Genomic DNA, 7,212 nt, shown 5'->3' with positions numbered 1-7,212 from the left:
CAAGACTAACACCACAGCAGGCTCGCCTCCTGCCTGTGGAAACAAGGTTCCATTGCTGAGCGCCAAGGGCTTAACAATAGTTAATCTCTTAAAAGAAGCAGGTGGCCGTTGCCACTATGTCTAAGTTCCCCTCGAGCCTCTGCCAATTGCGTGCCTGTCAGATTTGGCAGAAGCCCAGAGTTTGACTGACTTTGTTTCTACCGCTTCATAATTCTTTTTTTTTTTTTTTTAGTTTAAATGCATTTTATTTTTAGACAACCAACACATGTTTTTTTCTTTAAAACAATACCTCCACTCCAAATAAATCAAGGTCAAAATAAATGAAGAGCTCAAGAGAACATCATCTCATTTGTCCTAGTACTGATGCGTGTGGATGAAAAGCAGTAGCAAGTAATGACGACAGGTGATAGACCCAGATTGCCAGATTGTTAACATTTTCCCACTTCTAAACCATCTTTAAGGGAAATCATACATGGGGTTGCACTAGCCTCCCGGCAGTCCAGCAGAACAACCATGCCATCTGGATGTCTGTTTTCACCAATAAAGGCCTGGTAGTTTTTGAAAATTAGCAAAGATGTGCTTGATTTACTCTGTAGCTCCCTCCATAGCTGGCTTTATTCTTTCTGGTTCCTTTCCTTTAAGTTTCCCTTTGATTGATTTCATGTAATTTTTTATGTACTTCTTCTAAGCTTCTTTTGTGAAGCTGGTTTCCTGCAAATGATGGTTCATGACAATGTCACCACCAGTGATGACGGTGCTTTGGGTACCTTTGCCCTGGGGCCCTTCAGCGGAGGCATTTCCACCAACAGGCCAGTCAACAATGTTCCCCCTGCCCTACTGCTCTTGTTGCCCTTTACCTCCAGGCACAGCTCACCTGTGATCTCTGGAATCTTGTAGATATTAAACTTCTCTTCATGGCTGATGAGGTTGTCTGGTGGCCTGGTAGGTGGTCGTGATGGCTGCTAGAAGGAGAGGACAGCAGATCCGCCTTAGCAAGAGCCTGGAGCTGATGCAGCGCAACCGGGGCATGCTGGGGGCTGGGGGCTGGGGCGAGGATGGAGTGGTGGAAGGCGGGGCAGGAGGAAACGATTCATAATTCTTTTTAGTGTCCATCTTTGTACGTGTTGTTTTTCATTATCAGTGTCCAAACGAAAATATTGAATGGAAGTTCAAATTTGAAAAACGTGCCTTATGTTTTTCTTTTTTTTAATTGATCAACCCCACCTCCTCACCTCAGTGCCTGTATCCTATCTGTATCTCTCACATGCAATTGAAAAACTAGCACAGGGTGCAGGCCATCCTCACCCCTGAATCTATATATAGCCATATATATCCGCGTTCTGATGTGTTTTTACCTATGTGTAAAGATGCACAACCATACTGACCATGCCATACAAAATGCTGACTTTTTGTTTTTCATTTGACTTGAGAACGTATTATGATGGGAAAACACAATATATTCAATTACAAATTTTAAGAAATTGTTTTTTTGTGTGATTAAAAACACATACATTTTCCAAATACAGATGATATGAACTTACTTCATCCAATAGTCCATGACTGTCATAGAAAGTGGTAAAATTGGCATTTATTTTCCTTTCTACTTTAGCCCTTGGTTGTAAACTTTACTGGCTTATCTACAATCATAATCTATAGCTTTTTATTCCAGAGCTTATAAACAGGCAACACAACATGGACTATAATTTTCCAAAAGAAAAATGAACTGTAGGAGATGTGCCATTTAATGTCACAAACAGTAAACGATATTTGCTGTAAATAGCAAAAACTCTCTAGAAATGATTTCCTGTTTTGTGGGTAAGTAGATATTGAATAGATGATTTCATATACATATATTTATTCCATTCATATCTAGACAGGTTTTGAAATAGAAAAATCAACTAAAAATGAGGAGGTTTTTCCAGTGAATGGGGATTGTACTGTTGATCATTCTGTATCCATTTTAGAAAGTAACATCTTGAAAGGGTAATATTAAATGATTATGTATATACTTTTGTTTTTATTATAATCTATAAATAAAAATTGAAGTATCCCTTCTTCCCCTCCCAAGTGTCATCTTCCTTCCATTCTATACATCCTCATCTCTATTCTCCTAAGGAGCACATCATATGTTTTATGTTTTTATTCCAGTCTATTTTTTAAAACTTTACTGTACATATTTTTTATATATATTCAAATCCACATCATACTTTACTATGCTATATATATTAAACTACATAAGCATAAATTACATAAAGCATAATATGCATAGTATGAGTGTGAATTTGAATGTATATAAATGATATGAACAATGGAATTGTTCTTTGATGGAACACCAGACAGGGCTGAACTCAAATGTTTTAAAGTATCCATGTTCATGCATCTTGAGTTACTTTATTTATTTCTCTACTATATAGTATTCCTTCAATTATCCATTCTCTTTCTAATAGAATATATTAATTGTGTCCTATCTTCTTCTCTTATAAACAACACTGCAAGGAACATGCTTTCAGGTTTTGTCTTGAATACATTGTACTGGTGATTTCTAGGTTATATACTTAATAAAGAATTGCAGGGTCATAGGGTATACATTCTCTACACATTGCCAAGAGATATTTGACCAAACTTGCACTCCCACAATCTGTGTATTTCATCCTTGCCAGTCGTTAGTACTGTCGGTCTTTTTCATTTTTATCAAAATAGCGGTTCTAAAATGATGTTTCATTGTCAATGGTTGTGTTTTTGACAGTGGTATTATTAGTAGGTTTATTTTTCTTCTCTTAGGTATTTTCTAACTTTTCTTTAATAAGCATTGCTGCGACCTACACAGAGTGGAGGTCCCTGAGTAGGGGTGACGGGAGATTGAGAAAGAGACAACACAACACAAAGACACAACACAAGACAGTCTAAGGAAAAGCAGGGGCCAGGTGAGGTATTGTCCTCTGATAGAGAGACAATGACCTTGAGCACGGTTTCCCTGTTTATTTTATGGGGGTTGGTTACATGAAACTCAAGGATGTCCTGCAGCTGCAGGCGAAGATTGTTCGTTTCCGAGGCTACCTGACTGATAAAACTCTCTTCTGCCAGGGCTGCAGTCGCATTCAGCTGAAGCTTGCAGTTAACTATTCCCTTTTCAACTCCTCCCGCCCCACTTTGGGTTCGGGCTGCGATCACCTGCCAGCTTCCTCTGCCTTGCAGATACAAGCAGTCAAGTGTGGCCTTGCCAAGCGCTTAACCTGGCTTTTGACATCAGCCTTCACTATCCTCCACAAAGTATAGCTATAGTGTTAAAAAATACACAACTTATTTCATAAATCTATTGTTCTTTTTATCTTTTCTTTAAGTCCAATTAGCATTTATTTTAGCATTGTGTTGTTATAGACATAAATTATTTTTTAAAAGTTATTGTCCTTTCCATTAAAGGGCTTAAGTCTAATCAGGTAAATAGGCATGTAAAGAGCTACATTATTATTTGGTAACCACAAAAATAAAAATGTAGGAGAATATAGAAATAGTGGAGGACTTATTAGCACTAAGGCGATTCCAGAGAGGTCCTTCTAGAGATGTAATGAATTAGTTCATATTCATTTTCCTTTGAGGATGCTATAGGCTTCAGCTTTGAATCTAGGTTAACAGACTGGTAAAAAATAGTACTGTACACACAAAAAAAATGTGAAATAGTTGTGTCATCACATGAAGATGAACAGGCAATGACAATTCCTCATAAGAAACAGGGTCAGAATAAATTGATGTGGACGGGTTGACTCAGGATGCCTTCCTCTTCAAGGCCTCACAAATATCATTTTATCAAAGTTTTATGGCACAGTTTCTGGGACCAGGAAATGGAAAATGGAAAATGGAAAAGCAGGGTAGAGTGGGAAGAGGAAGATGACCTTAGCAGCCCATTACAAGTCCCCACGCTTGAGATCTGGAAATCATGGTGAACATGGTTGCATGTCCCCCTGGCCATAGTAGATGACAGCCCTTTAACACTGTAGATGGACCAATACTTTCTGGTTCATTAAGCACATTGAAATTATTATTTCATTTATTCTTTTAGGTGCTTGGTTAATGAGGGAAATGAGTTCCAGAAAAGCCTGTGTGGTCCAAAATCAGACACTAAGACATAATTTAGTTGAAATAAAAACACAGGAATCTAAACCCTAAACTCAGCCTGCATAGAAGCCCTTCCATTTTCCCTACTGTAGAACTCACTTCTACATGAAAACATTTGCATATATATATTTAGTAAAGGCCTCTTGAGTATCTATTCTTCCATGGGGAACATTTTGTAAAATATGAATATTGGAGAGCTTCAGTGGTACACTTTACACATTTGTCTTCTGCCTTAAATTTTTGATTTTTCTGGGCAGTTTGGAGAATGTGGGTATATAACTAAAGCTTAGAATTGTAAATGCATTAATAAAGTTGATGACTGAAAATATTTCAGCCAATAAAGAGTTACAGTCAAATTAATAAAGGTGACCTAGGAGAAAAAATTATCCTTTTCCCTTTTCCTTGTAATAAAAAGGATTTAATGATGCAATCTGACCAGGACACTTATCTCTGCACCCATCCCACAAGAAGTTGTTGAGCGCTCACTATGTGCCAATCAGGGTTAAGTATTTCACATAAATTATATCATAATAACTTCAATAACAGTTCTATAATATTGGTATTATTAACTCTATTATTAAGATAGTGAAACTGCAGGTAAGGAGATTAAGTAATTTAATCAAAGTTATACATCTTTTACGAAGTAGAACTAACCCCAAAGCTTATTTTTAATTAACTATGCTATACCATAAAAATGTTTTGTTATATTTTATCTATTATTTTCAGACCTATAGATTTGGAAAGCAATAGTTCTCTTGAGAATAAAAAATGGTGTCAAATATCTACATTTCCAGAGTGTAAAATTATAAATGATCATATTAATTATTAATAATACATGGTTTTTAGAAACATAATGCTTAAGACATTCGCATACTTTTGAATGAAAGGAATTTATATGCACAATAATGCTTTTGTCAAGTGATTTATTGTATCATTTTATATTTGTCAGAAAGTCAAAGCAATTGTCATTTCATAAGAGAAATATAACAGTCCTGACATTGGAATGCAGCATAACTATTACTGTGTGTCTATTTCCAGGCAATCAATCCAACTTACATATGATGAAATGGAAGCATGTTGTAAAACTTTGTAGATTTACCTTCCAAAGTGTTATTTATTTGACTACTTTGTTCATTTGAAATGTTTTACATATGCAGCTTTTAATTTTCACATTGAAAAAAAATAGAGCCACTGTTTATTGTAAAAGGTCATCTTTCTAATTGGTGTAATAAAGCCCAGCTGGTTAGTCAATCTCCGGAGTAACTCGGGGCTAGCACAGCAGTGGCAGAGTGAATAGTGTATTTGGTAAGAGGAACGTGATTTTAGCATGCATCCTTTATTCCCCATATTTGTGGCTGCCAGTCACCAATACCTAATTTTATTTAAGGTAAAGCATCTTTAAATGTTCAAGTGATTTATACTGCACCTGTGTCCTCATGCTAAACAGAAAAGGGTAGACTTATCATGATGAATGTAGAAAGAGAAGTAATTGATTCTTTGGTCTGAATTTTCCTCTTGGTTAATAGATTTCCCCTTTAGCAACAACAAGGCAAAATAATAAGGAAGCATACAAGATAACTTAAGTACAGCTCGCTTTGGCACTGCCAGTCACTAAAAGCTTATCTAGCATTTCCAGCACTCTCCATGAATGCTCCTTCTGCTCTGTGTTTAGAATAATAAAATCTTGTAGCTCCATAAATGTTAACTTCATCTTGTAGAATGAAATAAATACCAATTTTCCATAGTGCATAATTCTGTTTTGTTTCCTGACATTTAAGAAAATTGCTATAAGGATATCAATTCTGAAATAGATATGCTGCCTGCTTTTAAATTGTGATAACACTTAACAATTATAAATATAATTCAGTATCCATAGCAAATACCATCTAGGACTTTTACAGCCATAATGTGTTTTTAAAATGCCTCAAGGAAACCTGATTTCATCAACCTTGATAATATTGCCAAAGTGGACACTATCGAAAATGCTTTAAAATGACATTACAATCTACAGAGGCAAAAGTTTGATTTTTTTTTGTTGTTGTTTTTAAAGCTTTTTTATTACTCCAATGTTATAGACAAATTGAGTATATGTATAAAAACATGAAAGTCTAAGAAAACTTCAGACAAATATAAACTCAAATGGAGCTATTAGGGCAGTCCTTCAGACAAAATTTCTTTCATTCATACTGTAGCAGCTAGTCTGTGTTTGTGGCAATTTATTCAGAGCTACATGTTACATCAGATCACAAGTAAGGAAGTTGAATAGAAGTCTGGCTCATTGTATTAATGGCATAAAAATTAGGCACTAAAAGATTAATTTCCAAATTATTATTTTGGATATCTCAGTTACAATTGTTTTTTAACTCTCTTTCTCTTAATCAAAATTATAAATTATACTTCAATTACAAAGTAAGTGGTATCTCTAGTCCAACTCATCTTCCACACCAGCTATATTTTTTAATAGAACGTCAACACAAAGATTAGACAGGCTACTTTCCAAAATATCCATTTTAATGGAATGTACTATACGATATGGACAAAGAGGGGAGAAAAAGATATTTTTTAATAAATATTAATTTTGTTTTTACCTGAATAGTAACATTTTCATGATTTCTTTACAGCCGCCTTTGAACTTTTTAATAATCTTTATAATTAGATGTAATTTTAAAAAATATAATCTCTCTTTAAATTTTATTTTAATATCTTCCCAATACATCAAGACTCTATGGTGATATACGTGTATAGCTCTAAATGTTGCAATAGTAGCAAGAAATTTCAAAAAGCTAATTTTCTCTGTGAAAGAGCTCCTATAACTTCTTACTGTTTAATTAAATACAAGTAGAAAGTACTTTTAAGTATCAAGAATTATAACATATCTTTAGGTGAGTGAAAAGCGGAGTGCATATTCCAGATGAAATTGAAGTATATTCTACTTATTTTATTCATTTACAACCACAATACTTTATGAATATGTATGTAACACTTTATGTTAAATTATAACATCTTACATCTATGATGAATATCTATGTAACAGTGATTGGAAATCCATCTGTAAGATATTCAAGGATACTAGGAAAACAGATCTATGTTCTAAATTTC

The 7,212-nt window shown here is 34.7% G+C and overlaps 1 pseudogene; it reads right to left on the bottom strand.

Annotated features, from left to right (window-relative positions):
• Window positions 1–428: 428 nt before the first annotated feature.
• LOC129078814 (translationally-controlled tumor protein-like) lies at window positions 429–1,647 on the bottom strand (annotated as a pseudogene).
• Between the last annotated feature and the right edge of the window lie 5,565 nt (window positions 1,648–7,212).

The sequence above is a fragment of the Pteronotus mesoamericanus genome, unplaced genomic scaffold (assembly GCF_021234165.1).
Source record: "Pteronotus mesoamericanus isolate MK-2021 breed Mesoamerican mustached bat unplaced genomic scaffold, CSHL_Meso_final contig_74, whole genome shotgun sequence".
In the NCBI taxonomy this organism is placed as follows: Eukaryota; Metazoa; Chordata; class Mammalia; order Chiroptera; family Mormoopidae; genus Pteronotus; species Pteronotus mesoamericanus.
Note: the sequence above shows the minus strand (reverse complement) of the source record. Positions and strands in the feature narration are given on the sequence as shown.